A 23579-nucleotide genomic window follows, 5' to 3' on the forward strand; every position below is an offset into this window, starting at 1 on the left:
TCTTTATGATTTCTTTCCTTCTGCTAACTTTGGGTTTTTTTTGTTCTTCTTTCTCTAATTTTTTAGGTGTAAGCTTCGGTGTTTTATTTGAGATGTTTCTTGTTTCTTGATGTAGGATTGTATTGCTATAAACTTCCCTCTTAGAACTGCTTTTGCTGCATCCCATATGTTTTGGGTCATCGTGTTTTCGTTGACATTTGTTTCTAGGTATTTTCTGATTTCCTCTTTGATTTCTTCAGTGATCTTCTGGTTATTTAGTAGCATATTGTTTAGCCTCCATATGTTTGTATTTTTTACAGTTCTTTTTCTTGTAATTGATAACTAGTGTCATAGTGTTATGGTTAGAAAAGATACTTGATACAATTTCAATTTTGTTAAATTTACCAAGGCTTGATTTGTGACCCAAGATACAATCTATCCTGGAGAATATTCCATGAGCACTTGAGAATAAAGTGCATTTTGTTGTTTTTGGATGGAATATCCTATAAATATCAGTTAAATCCATCTTGTCTATTGTGTCATTTAAAGCTTGTGTTTCCTTATTTATTTCCATTTTGGATGATCTGTCCATTGGTGAAAGAGGGGCATTATAGTCCCCTACTATGATTGTGTTACTGTTGATTTCCCCTTTTATGGCTGTTAGCGTTTATCTTATGTATTGAGGTGCTCCTATGTTGGTGCATAAATATTTACAATTGTTATATCTTCTTCTTGGATTGATTCCTTGATCATTATGTAGTGTCCTTTTTTGTCTCATAATAGTTTTTATTTTAAAGTCTATTTTGTCTGATATGAGAATTGCTACTCCAGCTTTCTTTTGATTTCCATTTGCATGGAATATCTTTTTCCATCCCCTCACTTTCAGTCTGTATGTGTCCCTAGGTCTGAAGTGGGTCTCTTGTAGACAGCATATATATGGGTCTTGTTTTTGTATCCATTCAGCCAGCCTGTGTCTTTTAGTTAGAGCATTTAATCCATTTACATTTAAGGTATTTATCAATATGCATGTTCCTATTACCATTTTCTTAATTGTTTTGGGTTTGTTTTTGTAGGTCTTTTCCTTCTCTTGTGTTTCCTGCCTAGAGAAGTTCCTTTAGCATTTGTTGTAAAGCTGGTTTGGTGGTGCTGAATTCTCTTAACTTTTGCTTGTCTGTAAAGGTTTTAATTTCTCTGTCAAATCTGAATGAGATCCTTGACGGGTAGAGTAATCTTGGTTGTAGGTTTTCCCCTTTCATCACTTTAAATATGTCCTGCCACTCCCTTCTGGCTTGCAGAGTTTCTGCTGAAAGATCCCTTTTGTCTCTGTTTATTCTTTTTTCTTTTGCACTACCCAGGTACATGGGGATTTTCTTGCCTTTTGGGAAGTCTGAGATCTTCTGCCAGCGTTCAGTAGGTGTTCTGTAGGAGTTATTCCACATGTAGATGTATTTTTAATGTATTTGTGGGGAGGAAGGTGATCTCCACGTCTTACTCCTCCACCATCTTGAAGATCCCTCCTGGTCTTTATCTTTTAAAAATAAAGAAGAAAAACCTCAAGAGTTCTAAACAAGGAAATAACACTACCAGAATTTTATTTTATAGAAGTTGCTTGGACTATAGTCTAAAGAGTAGATTGGTGCGGAGGAAAGCACAGTTGTCAGGAGACTTGTTAGGCAGGGAAACAGAGAGCAATTAGGGGGAGTCATGGACATAGGGAGGGGTGGACTGGTGTGAGAGATACTTGGGAGGGAGAATTATCAGGACTTGGTGATTGGATGTAGGAGTTAGGAAGATCTCAAGGGTCCCTCTCAGTTTTCTGATTGGAGCAATGGATGGATGATGGGGCAATTCACTGAAAGACAACACAGGAGGAGGAGCATTTTTGAGAGAGAGAGACCAGGAGTTCAGTTTTGGACATGTTGAGATTCAGGTGCCTGTGAACCATCCAATGAAGATGTCAAGGAAAGAGTTGTATATAGGGGTCTGGAGTCTAGAAGAAATCTTTCTGTTGGAATTTAGGAGTTATTTATATATGAATGGTATTTGAAGTCTCAGGGTGTGATTGCCAAGTGAAGGAATATGATATGAGGACAGCCTAGGATAGAGCCTGTGGTGGATGCTGTGCTCCCAGATAGATCCCCCTTCAGGATGGAAAGTCTTTTGTCCCTTGGCTGTTGGCTGACAGCCTTAGCTATTAACCCTCTCCAGGAATTGCCCTTGGCCAAAGAGTGACACTTTGGCCAAGGTCTTGCCCTCTTGGGAAGGGCGTTCACTTGCATCTCAACTCAGGACAACTATGAAGGTCCATCCCAGCTTTATAGGTACTTGTGAGATTGGCTGAGGGCTTTGTTGAGACTGTATCACCGTTCAAGTGCTCCCTCTAACCAATTCTGCTTCCTTCCCTTCCTTTCTTTATCCTGAGAGTACTCCTGAATAAAATTTCTACATTCAAACTCTCAAAATTGGCTTTTGGAGAAACCTGTCCCACAGCAGAACTTTCCACTCAGTTGAGACTTATTTTACAGCATAGACTGGGAAGCACTTTGTTAGATGAGACAGATGAGAAGATCGATCATTTAACAGGAAGAGAGCCCCTTGGAATGCCTTTTAAACCATACATTTCCAGGCAAAATTTAGAAACTTCTCAAAAAGCCTTTATTCTTATCAGCTTATTTCTTTCTAAGTGGATCCCCAGCCCTTAATTGGAATGGTTCTTTGTAAGCCTTCCTGTATCAAGCTGATGTCAATTTTCACCCCCAGGGCTTGCCTCCTTTACAGTGTCTCCTTCTTCATCTATTTCTAGCCAACCAGAGGAGACATTTGCACTGGGTTTTCTGCCACTTGCCTTTCAGTTTCTCTATTGTTCTTTTTCCCTTTAAATCAAAAGTAGGCAGTGTCCCCTTCCCTTTTTAAGAAGAAAGAGAATCTCAAGCTTTTCATAGCTTTCTGACTGCTGTTATTTGAAATGTAAATATAGAGCTTCTAGCAATAATATGAGCCTAGCTTCCCTTTATGCTTGCCTCTGGGAGAGTCTTAGGGCAGATTTCCAAAAAGCTTATATTCCTATCATACCATTAAATTTGGAATAAACTCTTAAACTGACAACTAAACAAGATTTATAATGAGACATCTAAAGTGCTTTTTTTAAAAAAAAATTTATATATTTATGGCTGTGTTGGGTCTCTGTTGCTGCACGTGGACTTTCTCTAGTTGTGGCGCGTGGGGGCTACTCTTCATTGCAGTATGCGGGCTTCTCACTGGGGTGGCTTCTCTTGTTGTGGAGCACAGGCTCTAGATATGTGGGCTTCAGTAGTTGTGGCATGCGGGCTTAGTTGTTCTGCGGCTTGTGGGATCTTCCTGGATCAGGGCTCGAACCCATGTCTCCTGCATTGGCAGGCAGATGCTTAACCACTGCACCACCAGGGAGGCCCCTAAAGTGCTCTTAGGGACTTCCCTGGTGGTCCAGTTGTTAAGCATCTGCCTGCCAATGCAGGGGACACAGATTTGGCCCTTGGTCAGGAAACTAAGATCCCACATGCCATAGAGCAACTAAGTCTGCATGCTCTAGAGCCCGCGTGCCACAACTACTGAGCCCATGTGCTCTGGAGCCCGTGCCACAACTAGAGAGAAGCCCACCCACTGTAGCTGTATAGCAAGGAGTCTGAACGCCACAACAAAAGACTTCGCATGCTACAGCAAGGGTCCCGTGTGCTGCAATTCAGACCCAATGCAGCCAAATAAAATAAATAAATAAATGAATATATTTTTTAAAAGATTACTTAATGTGACCTAGTCAAGAAATAAAGTCCAATTATAGAAGACCAGTAAGCAAAATACAAACAACAGAAGGAAGGGTTTGCAATTATATTTTACATAGAGAGGAATCCAAATCATGAAATATTAAATAGGACTAATAGGTTATTTTACATCTATAAACAAAACTCATAAGAAGATGTGGCATCATGAAACTATGTGCCAAATAATGTAGCTTTAATGCAAGGAGAAACATCACAACAATAATGGAAAACAGCAACACCCCTCTCTCATTTCTTGACAGATCAAGCAAGTAAAAAATCAATGAAGGTATAGAAGATTTAAATAACTTAAGGAACAGACTTGATTTAATAGTTATGTATAAAAATCTGCATTTATGTAGAATGTGACTTCGTTCTTTATGCTAAGAGAATTTTAACAGAAATAGTTCATATGTTAGGCTACAATGAAAATTTACTACATTCCCCAAAGCAGAAAATAAACAGAAAACACTCTTGGACTACATGCAATGAAACCAGAAACTAGTCTCAAGAGATGTAAATTAGTAACAATGAAAACCAAGCATTTAGGAATTAAAATGAAACAAAATTATTTTACTGAATGACTCTTGAGTCAGAGAAGCAAATCTTCAGTTATACAATATTTGAAGGAGGATAATAAAAAAGCAGCACTAATCAGAGATATATTAAAGTAATAGCATTAATTTATTTTATTGTAGAACAGGAAGAAAGTAAATCAATAAACTAGATATTTGTTCCAGGAAGTTCAAAAGAGAAAAATGAGATACAAACAAGGGAGTGAAGAATAAGAAAATAATTTAAAAAATAAGTTAATAAATTATAAAACTAAAAAAAACCCCTGAGCTAGTTATAAAAAATGCTTATCTAATAATTGAATAATAAGAGTAAATATTTATTTTTCACTTATAGTTGTTGTTCTAAGCAATATATATATATATATATATATATATATATATATATATATATACTCATCTAATCCTTATAATGAGCCTATGAAGTATTACTAGTACTCTCAATTAACAATGAGGACATTGAGGCACAGAGAGGTTAAGTAACTTTTACCCCAAATCAGAAATCTAGCAAGTGACAGAGCTGAGATTTGACCCCAGATAGTCTGGCTGCTAAGACTATGTCCTTAATTCTCACACTATACTCACAATTATGAAGGAAAATAGTTACAAGCTCATGGAAATAATAAATAACAATTTAAAAATTTATAAGTGAAAACAAGCCATATGATATTATGCTATAAACATAGGTAATTTAAACATATTCTTTGTAAGTAATATATGGTAACAGTCACCTGGAATTATCAGGTAATGCTCAAAAGAATAACTGTTTCTTTGTTTTATCCAAGCCAGTGCCTATACACTACCTTAAGTGTGTATTATTAATTTAAAAGTAAAGTTGATAAACTAAACTGTTCATCAGGGGATTGTAGTATACACACATCAGTTTTGGTTTTTTTTTTTTTTTTTTGAGTGCTCAACACTCCTTCCAACTTTTTGAATACTCCCTTCCTTTCTTACAAGAAATGGCTTTGTCCCCATCAACCATCTGGTTTGAGTAGGGGGTCATCTTCAGATCTCATTTCTCTTGTCAGAAATGGACACTGGATTCAATTGTGCCTACCAGAGTCCTTCCTTGGAAGTTTTGAACTTAGGACTTGAGAGAACAAGTCTCATGTTGTTCTTTGGTATGAAGGAGATTATCTTAGCAATATTTCAGCTGAGAACAACTAAAATTTTGGTTAAAATAAAACCAGCTGTTTGAAACAGCGATGAGATACCGCTACATACCTATTACATTGGTTAAAATTCAAAACACTGACAGCACCAAATGCTGGTGAGAATGTGGAACAACAGGGACGCTCATTCATTGCTGGTGGGAATGAAAAATAGTTCAAACACTTTGGAAGATGGTTTGGCAGTTTCTTTCAAAAGTAAACATACTCTGACTGTTCTATCCAATAGTGCTGTTTTTGGTATTTATCCAAATGAATTGAAAACTATGTTTACATAAAAACCTGCACATACATGTTTAAAGTAGCTTTATTCATAATTGCCAAAAGTTGGAAGCAACCAAGATGTCTTTCAATAGGTGACTGAATAAATAAACTGTGGAACATCCAGACAATGGAATACTATTCAGTGGTAAAAAATGACCAGTCAAATCATGAAAAGACATGAGGAACTTCAAATATATATTGCTAAGTGAAAGGAGCCAATCTGAAAGGGCAACATACTGTAAGATTCCAACTTTATGTCATTTTGAAAAAGTGGAATTTATAATCTGTGGTTTCCACAAGGGATTTTTAAGGCAGTGGAACTCTTCTGTATGATACTGTAATAATGAGTATATCACATACTTGTACTAGTGGATACATTATACATTTGCCAAAACTCATAGAATGTACAACACAAAGTAAACCCTAATGTAAACAATGGATTCTAGTTACTAATAATGTATAAATATTGGCTCATCAATTGTAACAAAGGTACCACACTAATGTCAGATATTAATAATAGGAGAAATTGTGTATGTGTTTTGCTGTGTGTGCATGTGTGGGGTGGGGGGTGGCAGGAGAGAGGATATATGAAAACTCCGTACTTTCCACTCAATTTTTCTGTAAACCTAAAACTGCTTTTAAAAACAAAGCCTGTTAATCAAAAACAAAACAAAGCCCAAAGTAGCTGTTTGAAAGAGAGAGAGACCAATGAAACAAGGAATTGAAGAGCTATGGTTCTGGAGAGAAGTTAATAATGGATTGGGGCAAGCCTCAGATTCTCTACTGCTTTCCTCCTTCACACTGCCAATTCTTGATGGCAGACCTAGAAGCTGAGAAGAAAGCAGTGGCCAAGAGCTTTCAGCAGTCTCTTGGGACTGGGGAATCAAACACTGGAGTTCATTGCTACCAAGATATCCAGGACTGGAAGGGGACATGTTCCCAGAGAAAAGGGAACTGCTGAGCAGTCAGCCCAAACTTCCCTACCATTTTTTTCCCTCAAGATGTTTTCTGATCCCTAATCTGTACTTGAGACTGGTGGCCCAAATGTAAAGTGGATATGAAGAGGTTAAGAAACTTAAACAGAATCTTTGAAGCCTCCTGGTGCCACAAGAGACAACAGTTGGAATTCAATGTCTGCCTTGGAGGAGGAGTCTTGGTAAATGTCCTAGGCTTCTGTTTGAAGCCCCGAAGGGACTGTTGAAACCCCAAATAGACCAGACCTTACAAGAACTGAAACTCAGCCTCTATCTCAATCCCTAAGTGGACCAAGGTGAATTGCTCCTATTTAACTCCCTGTGAGAATTAAAGTAATTTAACTTTGTTAGAAGAAGATAGTATCTAGTTCCTTTATACTTTTTTCATATAAAATGTAAGACATTCAATAAAAAATTAATAGGCATGCCAGAATCTAATTAGTAAAAGTCAGGAGAGAAAAAGACATAATGGAGATTCACATGAGATACAGATACTAAAGTTATCAAACATGGATTTAAAAGTATATGTGAGTAATAGCATCAAAAAATGACAAGATGCAGAGTGTCACCAAAGACCTGAATTTGATAAAAAGAACTATAAAAACTATTTAGAAAAAAATTAATAACTAAAATCAAGAACTCAATAGTTGATTTAACAGTAAATTGGATAAATTAAACAGAAAATAAAACCCACAAAGATTACACAGATGAAAAGATTAGTCAAGTGGAAGATGGAAAATATTTAAAGTATGTAGAGGAAAAATAAAAATAGATGGACAATGCAGAAAATACCATAAGAGATATTGGGCAAAATCTAAAGATGTGTAATTAGCAAGCCAGAAAAAGGATAAAGTGGTGCTAATAAATATCTGAAGAAATAAAGTAACAGGAAATCAACAGAGAAAATCAATGAAACCAAAAGATGATTCTTTGAAAATATCAATAAAATTAATAAGCTTCTTACCAAGGTAACAAGGGAAAAAAGAGGGAAGAAATAAATTACTAATATCAGAAATAAAAGAGGGTACATCACTGCCAATCCCATGGAAATTAAAAGGATTATAAAGGAATACTAGGAGTAACTCTTTGCTCACATATTTGATAACCTAGATGAAATGGACCAGTTCCTTGAAAGACACAGAAAAAATAGAAAATCTGAATAGGCTTATATCTATTAATGAATCTTAATCAATAATTAATAACCTTCCGTAACAGAAAGCACCAGGCCCACATGGGTTCACCAGTGAATTCTACCAAATACTTAAGGAAAAAATGATACCATTCTCTACAATCTCTTTCAGAAGATAGAAGCAGAGGAAAAACTTCCAAACTCATTATCCTAGTCCTGGTCTAGCATCATTCTAATGCCCAAACCAGACAAAGACACTACCAAAAAGAGAAAACCACAAACCAATATCTCTTATTGAACATAAATGCAAAAATCCTCAATAAAATATTAGCAAATTGAATGCCATAATGTATAAAAAGAATTACACATGCAACCAGGTGGGATTTATCCCAGGTATGCAAGGCTGGTTCAACATTTGAAAATCAATTAATGTAATCCATTACCTCAATAGGCTGAAGAAGAGAAATCACATGTTCATTTCAATAGGTGCAAAAAAGCATTAGATAAGATCAAACATCAGTTCATGATAAAAGCTAGGAATAGAGGGGAACTTCCTCAACTTGATTAAGATTATCTGCAAAAAACTACAGCTAACATCATAGTTAATGGTAAGAAACTGGAAGCTTGCCTACAAAGATCAGGAACAAGGCAAGGATGTCCCCTCTCACCATTGCTTTTTGACATCATACTGGGAGTACCAGATAATACATTAAGACAAGAAAAGGAAATGAAAGGTATACAAGATGGGGAAGGAAAAATTAAAACTGTTTTTGTTTGTAGATGATATGATTGTCTATGTAAAAAATCCAAAAGAATCAACAAGAAAATTCCTGGAATTAATACTCAATTGCATCTAGGTTGCAGAAAACAAACAATATGCAAAAGTCAATTGCTTTCCTATATACCAGCAATGAACATGTAGAACTTGAAATTAAAAACACAATACCATTTACAGTATCACTAAAATATGAAATGCTTAGGTATAAGTGTAACAAAATATGTACAAGATCTATATGAGGAAAATAACAAAAATATGATGAAAACAACAAAAATCTGATGAAAGAAATCAAAGAACTAAATAAATGGAGAAACATTCCATGTTCATGGGTAGGACAAATCAATTTTTTCAAGATGTGGGTTTTTCTTAACTTGATCTATAGATTCAATGCAATCTCAGTAGAAATCCCAGAAAAAGTTATTTTATGGGTATCAACAAGCTGCTTCTAAAGTTTATGTGGAGGGGCAAAAGACCCAGAATAGCCAACACAATATAGAAGGAGAAGAACAAAGTTGTAGGATAGAAACTACCTGACTTTAAGACTTACTGTAAAGCTGCACTAATCAAGACAGTATGATATTGGTGAAAGAATAGACAAGTAGGGCTTCCCTGGTGGCACAGTAGTTGACAGTCCTCCTGCCAATGCAGGGGACACGGGTTCGTGCCCCGGTCCGCGAAGATCCCACATGCCGTGGAGCAGCTGGGCCCATGAGCCATGGCTGCTGAGCCTGCACGTTTGGAGCCTGTGCTCCACAACGGGAGAGGCCACGACAGTGAGAGGCCTGCATACTGCAGAATAGACAAGTAGAATAATGTAACAGAATAGAGAACCCTGAAATAGGGCCTACATAAATATAGACAACTGATTTTTGATAAAGGAGTAAAGGCAATAAAATGGAGAAAAGAGACTTTTCAACAAATGGTGCTGGAACAATTGGGCATCCATATGCAAAAAAGGAAAAGAAAAAGAATCTAGACACAGATCTTATACCTTTCACAAAAATTACCTCAAAATGGACCAAAGACCCAAATGTAAAGTGCCAAAATATACAACTCCTAGAAGATAACATAGGGGAAATTCTAGATGACCTTGAGTTTGGTGTTGACATTTAAGATACAGCAGCAAACAAATGGCTCATGGAAGAATGAAGTAATAAGCTGTACTACATCAAAATTAAAATTTCTGCTCTGCAGAAGACACTGTCAAGAGAATGAAAAAACAAGTCACAGACTAGGAGTAAATATTTGCAAAAGTTGCATCTAATCAAGGACTGTTAACCAAAATATATAAAGAATTCTTAAAATTAAACAATAATAAAAAAACCAATTAAAAAATGGGCCAAAGACCTTAACTGACACCTCCGCAAACAAGATATATGGATGGCAAACAAGCATATGACAGCACCAAATGCTGATGAGAATGTGGAGCAACAGGAGCTCTCATTCATTGCTGGTATGAATGCAAAATGGTACAGACACTTTGGAAGAAGTTTGGCCATTTCTTACAAAAGTAAGCATACTTTTATCATTTGATCCAGCAATCGAACTCCTTGGTATTTACCCAAATTAATTGAGAACTTATGTCTACACCAAAACCTGCAAACAGATGTTTATAGCAGCTTTATTCATAACTGCCAAAACTTTAAAGCCACAAACATGTCCTTCAGTAGGTGAATGGATAAACTGTGGTACATGCAGATAATGGAATAGTATTCACACTGAAAAGAGATGAGCCATCAAGACATAAAAAAACATGGAGGAAACTTAAATGCATATTACTAAGTGAAAGAAGTCAATCTGAAGAGACAACATACTGTAGGATTCTAATTATGACATTAGGGAAAAGGCAAAACTACGGACGGAGTGGTTGCCAAAGACTGGGGGGAGGGTGGTGAATAAGTGGAATAAAGAGAGGCTGAAACTACTCTGTATGATAGTCTAGTGGTAGATGCATATCAGTATAAATTTGTGCAAACCCATAGAAGGTACAACACCAAGAGTGAAACTTAATGTAAACCATGGACTCTGGGTGATAATGATGTGTCAATGTAGATTCATCAATTGTAACAAATGTACCACTCAAGTGGGGGATGTTAAAAATGGAGGAGGTTATGAATGTGTAGGAGCAGAGGACACATGGCAAATCTCTGTACCTTCCATTCAGTTTTTCTGCTCTAAAAAAAAAAATCTATTTAAAAAATGAGGCAAGAAAATTTGTCTAATCTGACAAAAGACATCAAACCACAGACTCAAGAAGTACAATGAACCCTATTCAAGATAAAGTAAAAACGCATTTTGGTACATCATAATAAAACTTCTGAAAATTAAGCCATGAGAAATATTAAAAGGATACAAAGTAAAAAAGAAATATTATCTTCAAAGGAGAAACAATAAGAGAGACAGTTGCTTTATCAAGAAAAATGAAAACAATATGATACCACCTTTTAAAGGGCTGAAAAATAAAATCAACTGCCAACCAAGAACATTATACTGAGCAAAAATATCCTTTGTAATAGAAAGCCAATGTCAAGCAAAAATGAGGGATCTTATTACAATAAAGCTATACTAAAGTAAATACTAAAGACTATTCTCTTTTAGAATAAATTTGGGAATAAAAATGATCCTAGATGGAAGTGCAAAATGCAGACAGCAATAAAAAGTGAAATAAAGGATAAACATCTGGGGAAATCTAAATGAATATTGACAATAAAACTTAATTAAAACAATAATCTATGGTGGAGAGGTTGGTTCAAGGTGGCGGAGTAGAAGGACATGTGCTCACTCTTGCGAGAGCACTGGAATCACAACTAACTGCTGAACAGTCATTGACAGGAAGACACTGGAACTCACCAAAAAAAAAAAAAAAAAAAAAAAATCCCCCACATCCAAAGACAAAGGAGAAGCCACAGTGAGATGGTATGAGGGGTGCAATCACAATAAAATCAAATCCCATAAACTTTGGGTCGGTGACTCACAAACTGGAGAACAAATACCACAGATGTCCACCCACTGGTGTGAGGGTTCTGAGCCCCACGTCAGGCTTCCAAACCTGGGGGTCCAGCAACAGGAGGAAGAATTCCCAGAGAATCAGACTATGAAGGCTAGCAGAATTTGACTGCAGGACTTCGACAGGACTGGGGGAAACATAGACTCCACTCTTGGAGGGCACAGGCAAAGTAGTGTGCACATCAGGACCCGGGGGAAGGAGCAGTGACCCCATAGGAGACTGAACCAGACCTACTCTCCTGCAGAGACGAGGGGTGGCTATGGTTCACTGCAGAGACAAGGACACTTACAGCAGAAGTTCTGGGAAGTACTCCTTGGCATGAGCTCTCCCAGAGTCCACCATTAGCACTACCAAAGAGCCTATAGCTTTCAATGCTGGGTAACAACCAACAGGAAGGGGACTCACCCCCACTCATCAACAGACAAGCCGATTAACGTTTTACTGAGCACTGCCCACCAGAGCAACACCCAGCTCTACCCACCACCAGTCCCCCCCATCAGGAAGCTTGCACAAGCCTCTTAGATAGCCTCATCCACCAGAGGGCAAACAGCAGAAGCAAGAAGAACTACCATCCTGCAGCCTGTGGGACAAAACCCACATCAACAGAAAGATAGACAAAATGAAAAGGCAGAGGACTATGTACCAGATGAAGGAACAAGATAAAACCCCAGAAAAACAACTAAATGAAGTGGAGATAGGCAACCTTCCAGAAAAAGAATTCAGAATAATGATCGTGAAGATGATCCAGGACCTTGTAAAAAGAATGGAGGTAAAGATCGAGAAGATGCAAGAAAATGTCTAACAAAGACCTAGAAGAATTAAAGAACAAACAAACAGAGATGAACAATACCATAACTGAAGTGAAAAATACACTAGAAGGAATCAATAGCAGAATAACTGAGGCAGAAGAATGGATAAGTGACCTGGAAGATAGAATGGTGGAATTCACTGCTGTAGAACAGAATAAAGAAAAAAGAATGAAAAGCAATGAAGACAGCATTAGAAACCTCTGGGACAACATTAAACTCACTAACATTTGCATTATAGGAGTCCGAGAAGAGAGAGAGAGAGAAAGACCTGAGAAAATACTTAAAGAGATTTTAGTTGAAAACTTCCCTAACATGGGAAAGGAAATAGCCACCCAAGTCCAGGAAGCACAGAGAGTCCCAGGCAGGATAAACCCAAGGAGGAACATGCCTAGACACATAGTAATCAAACTGACAAAAATTGAAGGCAAAGAAAAATTGTTAAAAGCAACAAGGGAAAAATGACAACATACAAGGAAACTCCCATAAGGTTAACAGCTGATTTCTCAGCAGAAACTCTACAAGCCAGAAGGGAGTTACACAATATATTTAAAGTGATGAAAGGGAAGAACCTACAACCAAGATTACTTTACCCATCAAGCATCTCGTTTAGATTTGATAGAGAAGTCAAAAGTTTTACAGACAAGGAAAAGCTAAGAGAATTCAGCACCACCAAACCAGCTTTACAACAAATGCTAAAGGAACTTCTCTAAGTGTGAAACACAGAGAAGAAAAGGACCTACAAAAACAAACTCAAAACAATTAAGAAATGGCAATAGGAACATATATATTGATGATTACCTTAAATGTGAATGGATTGAGAGCTCCAACCAAAAGACACAGGCTTGCTTAATGGATACAAAAACAAGACCCATATATATGCTGTCTACAAGAGACCCATTTCAGACCTAGGGAAACATACAGACTGAAAGTGAGGGGATGGAAAAAGGTATTCCATGCAAATGGAAGTCAAAAGAAAGCTGGAGTATCAATACTCATATCAGATAAAATAGACCTTATAAGAGACAAGGAATGACACTACATAACGATCATAGGATCAATCCAAGAAGAAGATACAACAATTATAAATATATATGCACCCAACATAGGAGCACCTCAATACATAAGGTAAATGCTAACAGCTATAAAAGAGGAAATTGACAGTAACACAATAATAGTGGGGGACTTTAACACCGCACTAATACCAATGGACAGATCATCCAGACAGAAAATTAATAAGGAAACACAAGCTTTAAATGACACAGTAGACCAGACAGATTTAATTGATATTTATGGGACATTCCATCCAAAACCAGCAGATTACACTTTCTTCTCAAGTGCACATGGAACATTCTCCAAGATACATCACATCTTGGGCCACAAATCAAGCCTCGGTAAATTTAAGAAAATTGAAATCATATCAAGCATTGTTTCCGCCCACAATGCTATGAGATTAGAAATAAATTACAGGGAAAAAATATAAAAAACACAAACACATGGAGGCTAAACAATACATTACTAAATAACCAAGAGATTGCTGAAGAAATAAAAAATACCTAGAGAAAAATGGCAACAAAAACACGATGATCCAAAACCTATGGGATGCAGCAAAAGCAGGTCTAAGAGGGAAGTTCATAGCAGTACAATCCTACCTCAAGAAACAAGAAAAATCTCAAGTAAACAATCTAACCTTACACCTAAAAGAACTAGAGAAAGAAGAACAAACAAAACCCAAAGTTAGTAGAAGGAAAGAAATCATAAAGATCAGAGCAGAAATAAATGAAATAGAAGCAAAGAAAACAACAGCAAAGATCAATAAAACTAAGTCTGGTCCTTTGAGAAGATAAACAAAATTGATAAACTTTTAGCCAGACTCATCAAGAAAAAGAGGGAGAGGACTCAAATCAATAAAATTAGAAATGAAAAATGAGAAGTTACAACGGACACTGCAGAAATACAAATCATCATAAGAGACTACTACAAGCAACTCTATGCCATAAAATGGACAACCTGGAAGAAATGAACAAATTCTTAGAAAGGTATAACCTTCCAATACTGAACCAGGAAGAAATAGAAAATATGAACAGACCAATCACAAGTAATGAAATTGAAACTGTGATTAAAAATCTCCCAAAAAATAAAAGTCCAGGACCAGATGGCTTCACAGGTGAATTCTATCAAACATTTAGAGAAGAGCTAACACCTATGCTTCTCAAACTCTTCCAGAAAATTGCAGAGGAAGGAACACTCCCAAACTCATTCTACGAGGACACCATCACCCTGATACCAGAACCAAAGATACTACATAAAAAGAAAATTACAGACCAATATCACTGATGAATGTAGATGCAAAAATCCTCAACAAAATACTAGCAAACAGAATCCAACAACACATTAAAACGACCATACACCATGATCAAGTGGGATTTATCCCAGGGATGCAAGGATTCTTCAATATACGCAAATCAATCAATGTGATATACCATATTAATAATTGAAGAATAAAAACCACACAATAATCTCAATAGGTACAGAAAAATCTGTCGACAAAATTCAACATCCATTTATGATAAAAACCCTCCAGAAAGTAGGCATAGAGGGAAGCTACCTCAACATAATGAAGGCCATATATGACAAACCCACAGCTAACACTGTTATAAATGGTGAAGAACTGAAAGCATTTCTTCTAAGATCAGGAACAAGACAAGGATGTCCACTCTTGCCACTAATACTCAACATAGTTTTAGAAGTGCTAGCCACAGCAATCAGAGAAGAAAAAGAAATAAAAGGAATACAAATTGGAAAAGAAGAAGTAAAACTGTCACTTTTTGCAGATGACACGATACTATACATAGAGAATCCTAAAGATGCCACCAGAAAACTACTAGAGCTAAGCAATGAGTTTGGTAAAGTTACAGGATACAAAATTAATGCACAGAAATCTCTTGCATTCCTATACACTAACAATGAAAGATCAGAAAGAGAAATTAAGGAAACAATTCCATTCACTATTGCAGCAAAAAAAATAAAATACCTAGGAATAAACCTACCTAGGGAGGTAAAAGACCTGTACTCAGAAAACTATAAGACACTGAGGAAAAAAATCAAAGATGACACAAACAGATGGAGAGATATACCATGCTCTTGGACTGGAAGAATAAATATTGTGAAAATGAGTATATTACCCAAAGCAATCTACACATTCAAAGAAATTCCTATCAAATTACCAATGGCATTTTTTGCAGAACTAGAACAAAAAAATTTTAATTTATATGGAGACACAAAAGACCCCGAATAGCCAAAGCAATCTTGAGGGAAAAAAAACAGAGCTGGAGGAATCAGACTCCCTGACTTCAGACTATACTGCAAAGCTACAGTAATCAGACAATAAGGTACTGGCACAAAAACAAACATATAGATCAATGGAACAGGATAGAAAGCCCAGAGATAAACCCATGCACCTATGGTCAACTAATCTATGACAAAGGAGGCAAGTATATACAATGAAGAAAATACAGTCTCTTCAATAAGTGGTGCTGGGAAAACTGGACAGCTACATGTACATGAAATTAGAACATTCCCTAACACCATACACAAAAATAAACTTAAAATGGGTTAAAGACCTAAATGTAAGACTTGAATCTATAAAACTCTTAGAGGAAAACATAGGAAGAATACTCTTTGACATAAATCACAGCAAGATCTTTTTTTGACCTACCTCCTAGAGAAATGGAAATGAAAAGAAAAAGAAACAAATGGGACCTAATGAAACTTACAAGCTTTCACACAGCAAAGGGAATTATAAACAAGACGAAAAGACAACCCTGAGAATGGGAGAAAATATTTTCAAATGAATCAATGGACAAAGGATTAATCTCCAAAATATATAAACAGCTCATGCAGCTCCATATTAAAAAAAACAACCCAATCCAAAAATGGGCAGAAGACCTAAATAGACATTTCTCCAAAGAAGACATACAGTTGGCCAAGAAGCACATGAAAAGCTGCTCAATATCACTAATTATTAGAGAAATGCAAATCAAAACTACAATGAGGTATCACATCACACCAGTCAGAATGGGCATCATCAGAAAATCTACAAACAACAAATGCTGGAGAGGGTGTGGAGAAAAGGGAACCCTCTTGCCCTGTTGGTGGGAATATAAATTGATACAGCCAATATGGAGAACAGTATGGAGGTTCCTTAAAAAACTAAAAATAGATCTACCATATGACCCAGCAATCCCACTACTGGACACATACCATAATTCAAAAAGACACATGCACCCCCATGTTCATTATAGCACTATTTACAATAGCCAGGTCATGGAAGCAACCTAAATGCCCATTGACAGATGAATGGATAAAGAAGATGTTGTACATGTATGCAGTGGAATATTACTCAGCCATAAAAAGGACTGAAATTGGGTCATTTGTAGAGTCCTGGATGGACCTTGAGACTGTCACGGAGTCCTGGATGGACCTTCACTCTGTCACAGAGTGAAGTAAGTCAGAAAGAGAAAAACAAATATCATATATTAACGCATGTATGTGGAATCTAGAAAAATGGTACAGATGAACCGGTTTACAAGGCAGGGATAGAGACACAGATGTAGACAACAAATGTATGGACACCAAGGGGGGAAAGTGGGGGTGTTGTGGTGGTGGTGGGATGAATTGGGAGATTGGGATCAACATATATACACGAATATGTATAAAGTAGATAACTAATAAGAACCTGCTGTATAAAAAAATAAAATGAAATAAAATTCAAGAAAAAGAAAAGAAAAAAAAATAATCTCTGGTGGGTTTTCAATATATGTATAATGTAAAATTTATGATAGCAGGATCACAAAAGTAGTAGAGTGTGGTTAAATTGTTCTAAGATCCTTGAAAAATAAAAATATTAATTTATATTAGACTATAATAAATCAAAGTTGCACATTGCAATCTGCAAGTTAATGAGCAAAGTAATAAAAAAAGAAATAATTAAAACAAATATAGGTAAAACTAACAAAATATTTTAATAACCCAAAAAAAGGTAAAAAAGGAGAAAGGAATAAAGAATATATAGGACACATAGAAAACAAATAGTAAGATGGTAGATTAAACTCAGATATATCAATAATTAGATTCAGTATTAGCAAGTCTGTAAAAAGACAAAGAATTTCAGATTGGATAAAATTTAAACCCAGGTATATGCTGCTTGCATGGGTCATACCTCAAATATAAGAACACAGAGAGATTGAAGATTTCATCAAAGGATGAAAAAGTATTTCCTGTACAAACATTAACAAAAGCAAGCTGGTAAATCTATGCTAACACCAGATAAAGAAGACTTTAAAACAAGATGCAGCTGTAGAGATAGAGGATATTTCATAATGACAGAAAAGTGTTAATCCAACAGAAACAATTCTAAGTTTGTATCAACTTAATTTTGTATGCTCAAATATGTAAAGCAAAAAGTAACAGAAATAGGGACTTCCCTGGTGGTCCAGTGGTTAAGAATCCTCCTTCCAATGCAGGAGATGTGGGTTCAATCCCTGGTGGGGGAACTAAGATCCCACATGTCACGGGGCAACTAAGCCTGTGCACTGCAACTACTGAGCACGTGAGCTACAACTAGAGAGAAGCCCTTGCCACAATGAAGAGTCCATGTGCTGCAACTAAGACCCAAGACAGCCAAAAATTAAATAAATAAATATTTTAAAAAGGGATTAAATAACTAACAGAAATAGGGATTAAATACTAATAGAAATAAAAGAAGTAGGTAAGTCCACAATTACAGTAGGAAACTTTAGTACACTTATTGCAGTTATTGATAGAACAAACAGATTAAAAAAATCAACGTGCAGATTTGAACAATATGATAAACAACCCTAACCACGTTGACTTATACAGAATCCTGCACCCAACAATTCAAGGATACTCATTCTTTTCAAGTGCACATGAAACATTTGACAAAATTGGCCATAGGCTGAGCCATAAAGCCTGTTTTAATAAATTTCAAGGGAATAAAATCCTAAATAACATTTTCTTTGATCACAGTGCAATAAGGTATTCATTTATAACAAAAGAGATATCTAGAAAAATCCCCAAATGTTTGGGCATTAAACAGTACTCTTCAGAGAAAGGGAATCTCACTGTCCATTAAGAGGTAATCCTGAAGGCTGTTGTTAACCTTAACTTTTGTTTTATGGAGGAAAATGATCTGAGAAAATAAAGTCAACACAGAGAGAAGCAGAAAAAAAGATAGACAAATTAATCAATTGATCCATCTCTGTGGTCCCTACAGTTGGACTATTTGAGCCAATACATTTCTGATTCAATATAAAGTGACTCCACAAACTTGTTATTTGAAATCACAAGAGTCCTGATTAATGACAACACACAGGAAAGTTTTTCCTCACCTGACCTCTGCTCACTTCTTCTATTTCTTCTGCAGCTTAAACTCCATGCTCTGAACTCTGAACTCCAGCCAGACCAAACTACTCTGCATTCCTGGGAATTGTCCAAGCCTCAGTACATGTCTCTACCCTCTTTGCCTTCCTGTCTCTTATTTGTCCTCTCATCTCAGCTAAGACTTCCTCTGGGAAATCTTTCCTGTTCCTAGGCTAGTACTGTGTAGTGGAATCTCAGTAATCTTACTGTAGTCTGTGCTTCCCTTTATTATAGTGGTCATGTTAGTGTCTGGATTCAGAGAGACTTAGAATTTTGTGACTTACTAGCTGCTTGACATTGGGCCGTCACTTCTATGAGTTTGATTTTTTTTCTTTTGTAAAATAGGGGTAATAACAGTATCTAAACTATAAGGTAATTGTGAGAATTTAATGGTATTATACATGGTAAGTGCTTAGACTATTGCTTGGCACATAGTAAGTACTCAAAAAATGTTAAATATTGTTATCATTACTTCAGAAGTTTGTTGTGAAGTGTAAGAGAAAATGCATACAAAATCTTTATCACAGTACCTGGCACACAGGAAGGACTATGTATCTGCCTGCTAGCTGAGTCTCTTAGTGGACTGTGAAATCTTCAAGATCTGGAACCATGTTGGAGGGGGGTTCAAAGCCCCATGTCTGACCTCATCATCTATGCTTTTTCCACTTCACATTAGTGCCTCTGGGAAGTAGGTGAAGTTTACCTTTAAAGCATTTTAAGCTTCTTTCTTTCATTTAATCATGCTCTATTTCTTTCTCTATGAAGTCTTGGAAGGGGTCATAAAGATTCATTCATTCACACAAAGGTTGATTGACTTTTTGTTCATTTTCATTTTTTTCTTTTTTACTGTTGAGTTTTTTTTTTTTTTTTTTTAAAGAAGATGTTGGGGGTAAGAGTTTATTTATTTATTTATTTATTTATTTTTGCTATGTTGCATCTTCATTTCTGTGCGAGGGCTTTCTCTAGTTGTGGCAAGTGGGGGCCACTCTTCATCACGGTGTGCGGGCCTCTCACTGTCGCGGCCTCTCCTGTTGCGGAGCACAGGCTCCAGACGCGCAGGCTCAGTAGTTGTGGTTCACGGGCCCAACTGCTCCGCGGCATGTGGGATCCTCCCAGACCAGGGCTCGAACACGTGTCCCCTGCATTAGCAGGCAGACTCCCAACCACTGCACCACCAGGGAAGCCCCTACTGTTGAGTTTTGAGAGCTCTTTATATGTTCTGGATACAAGTATTTTGTCAGGTATATATAATTTGAAAATATTTTCTTCAGTCTGTAGTTTGTCTTTTTAAACTGTCTTTGGCAGAACAAAAATTTAAAAACGTGATGAATGCTAATTTACCAATATTTTATACATTGTGATTTTGGTGTCAAGTGTATGAACTGTTTGCCTATCCCCAGAACACAAAGAATTTTCTTTTATGTTTTCTTCACAATGTTTCATAGTTCCATATTTTGCACTTAGATTTATGATCTATATTTGTATAAGGCATATGGTTTAAGTCAAGTTTCATTGTTCAAACACCATTTTTAAAAAAAGATTATCTTTTATGCATTGAAGTGCATTTGCACTTTGTCAAAAAACAATTGACTATTATTTATATGGGTCTATTTCTGTTGTCTCTATTCTCTTCCTTTAATTTATTTGTCAGTCCCATTACTAATACAATGCAGTATAAATAACTGTAGCTGTGTATATAGTAAGTCTTAAAAATGGGCAGTGTGATTCATCAATTTTATTTTTCTTTAAAAAATGGTTTTGGTTATTCTAGTTCCTTTGCCTTTTCATATACATTTTATGTTTTATATTTTTCTTATTATTTTTTAAAATTTATTTTTAATTTTATTTTACTTTTTTAAAAACAACTTTATTGGAGTATAATTGCTTTACAATGATGTGTTAGTTTCTGCTTTATAACAAAGTGAATCAACATACATATACATATATCCCCATATCTCCTCCCTCTTGTGTCTCCCTCCCACCCTCCCTATCCCACCCCTCTAGGTGGTCACAAAGCACCAAGCTGATCTCCCTGTGCTATGCAGCTGCTTCCCACTAGCTATCTACTTTACATTTGGTAGTGTGTATATGTCCATGTCACTCTCTCACTTCATCCCAGCTTACCCTTTCACCCTCCCCGTGTCCTCAAGTCCATTCTCTACGCCTGCATCTTTATTCCTGTCCTGCCCCTAAGTTCTTCAGAATCTTTTTTTTTTTTTTTTAGATTCCATATATATGTGTTAGCACACAGTATTTGTTTTTCTCTTTCTGACTTACTTCACTCTGTATGACAGACTCTAGGTGCATCCACCTCACTACAAATAACTCAATTTCATTCCTTTTTACGACTGAGTAATATTCCAACGTGTATATGTGCCACATCTTCTTTATCAATTCATCTGTCGATGGACTCTTAGGTTGCTTCCATGTCCTAGCTATTGTAAATAGAGCAGTAATGAACATTGTGGTACATGACTCCTTTTGAATCATGGTTTTCTCAGGGTATATGTCCAGTAGTGGGATTGCCGGGTCATATGGTAGTTCTATTTTTAGTTTTTTAAGGAACCTCTATACTGTTCTCCAGTATAGAGGCTGTATCAATTTACATTCCCACCAACAGTGCAAGAGGGTTCCCTTTTCTCCACACCCTCTCCAGCATTTTTTGTTTGTAGATTTTTTGATGATGGCCATTCTGACTGGTGTGAGGTGATACCTAATTGTAGTTTTGATTTGCATTTCTCTAATGATTAGTGATGTTGAGCATTCTTTCATGTGTTTGTTGGCAATCTGTATATCTTCTTTGGAGAAATGTCTATTTAGGTTTTCTGCCCATTTTTGGATTGGGTTGTTTGTTTTTTTTATCATATATATTTTAGAATGATCTAGATTTACTTACAAAAATTGCTACTGAAGATTATAATAGAAAATTAATCCATAAATAAATTTTTAGAGTTGACATCTTTATTATGTTGACTGCTCCAATTCATGAACATGGTATGTCTTCAGTTATTTACGTATCTGAGGTCTTTCATAAGTATTTCATAGTTTTCCCCATACAGATTTGGTACATATTTTGCTAGATTTATACCTAAGTGTTTCATTTGGGAACACTATTTTAAATGATATCTTAAAAACCTTTTGGTTTCTAACTGTTCACTGCTAAAATATAGAAATATTAAGTTTCATACATCCATGTATCTGCAACTTTGCTACACTAGAGATTTAAATTTACATTTAGTCCCAGGAATTAAAAAATAGATTTCTTGGAATTTTTTATGTAAATAATCATGTTGTCTGCAAGTAAGGATAATTTTATTTCTTCCTTTCCAATCTGTTTACCTCTTATTTATTTTTCTTGCCTTATTGCACTGGCTAGTACTTCCAGGTATGATGTTGACTAGGAGTAGTGAGAATGGACATTCTTGCCTGCCTGTCCTAGATCTTGGGAGAAAGACATTCAGTCTTCCACCATTAATTATGACATTAGCTTTTCTTTTCTTTCCTTCCTTCCTTCCTTCCTCTCTCTCCCTTTCTTTCTTTCTTTCTTTCTTTCTTTCTTTCTTTCTTTCTTTCTTTCTTTCTTTCTTTCTTTCTTTCTCTCTTTCTCTCTTTCTCTCTCTCTCTTTCTCTCTCTCTCTCTTTCTTTCTTTCTTTCTTTCTTTCTCTCTCTTATTTCCTCCCTCCCTCCCTCCCTCCCTCACTCCCTTCCTTCCTTCCTTCTTTCCTTCTTTCTTCCTTTCTTTCTTTCCTTCTTTCTTTCTCTCTCCCTTCCTCCCTCCCTATTCTTCCTTCCTTCCTTCCTTCTTTCCTTCCTTCTTCCCTTCCTCCCTCCCTTCCTCCCTCCCTCCTTCTCTTTCTTCTTCTTCCTTTCTTCCTCCCTTATTCCCTCCCTCCTTCCCTCCCTTCTTTCTTCCTTTCTTCCTGCCTTCCTTCCTGCCTTTATCTCTTTCTTTCTTATGCCCTTTATCAGGTTGGGGCACTTCCCTTCTATTCCCAATTTTCTGAGAGTTTTTATTATGAATAAATGTTAAATTTTATTAAAATAATTTTCTCATTGAATTGCATCCCCATGGTAAAGCCCACTTGTTCATGGTGTTTCATTATTTTTGTCTAATGATGGATTTGATTTTCTAATATTTTGTTGAAGATTTTTGCACCTATGTTCATGAGGTATATTGACTTGTAGTTTTCTTGTCTTGTACCGTCTTTTTCTGTTTTTGTATTAAGGTAATGCAGGGTTTGCAAAATGAATTAGGAATTGTTTCCCTCCTCTTTTATATTCTGAAAGAGATTGTGTAAAATTGGTGTTATTTCTTTAAAAATATTTGGTTGCATTCACTGTGAAATCATTTGGGGCTGGAGATTTGTTTTTTCTGGAAGATTTTTAACTACAAATTCAATTTCCTTTATAGTTAGGACTATTCAGGTTATACTTTAATCTTGGGCAAGTTTTGGTAATTTGGTGTTTGAGGAATTGGTCCATTTATATTAGTTCATCAAACTTATGTACATAGAGTTGTTTGTATTAGTCCTTTATTATCCTTTTAATGTCTGTATGCTCCGTAGTGTTATTTCCTCTTGCATTCATCATATTGGGAATTTGTATTTTCTCTCTTTTTTCTTTGTCAGTTTTTCAAGAAGTTTATCTGATTTATTGATCTTG

This window comes from Lipotes vexillifer, unplaced genomic scaffold (genome assembly GCF_000442215.2).
Source record: "Lipotes vexillifer unplaced genomic scaffold, Lipotes_vexillifer_v1.1 scaffold621, whole genome shotgun sequence".
Lineage (NCBI taxonomy): Eukaryota > Metazoa > Chordata > Mammalia > Artiodactyla > Lipotidae > Lipotes > Lipotes vexillifer.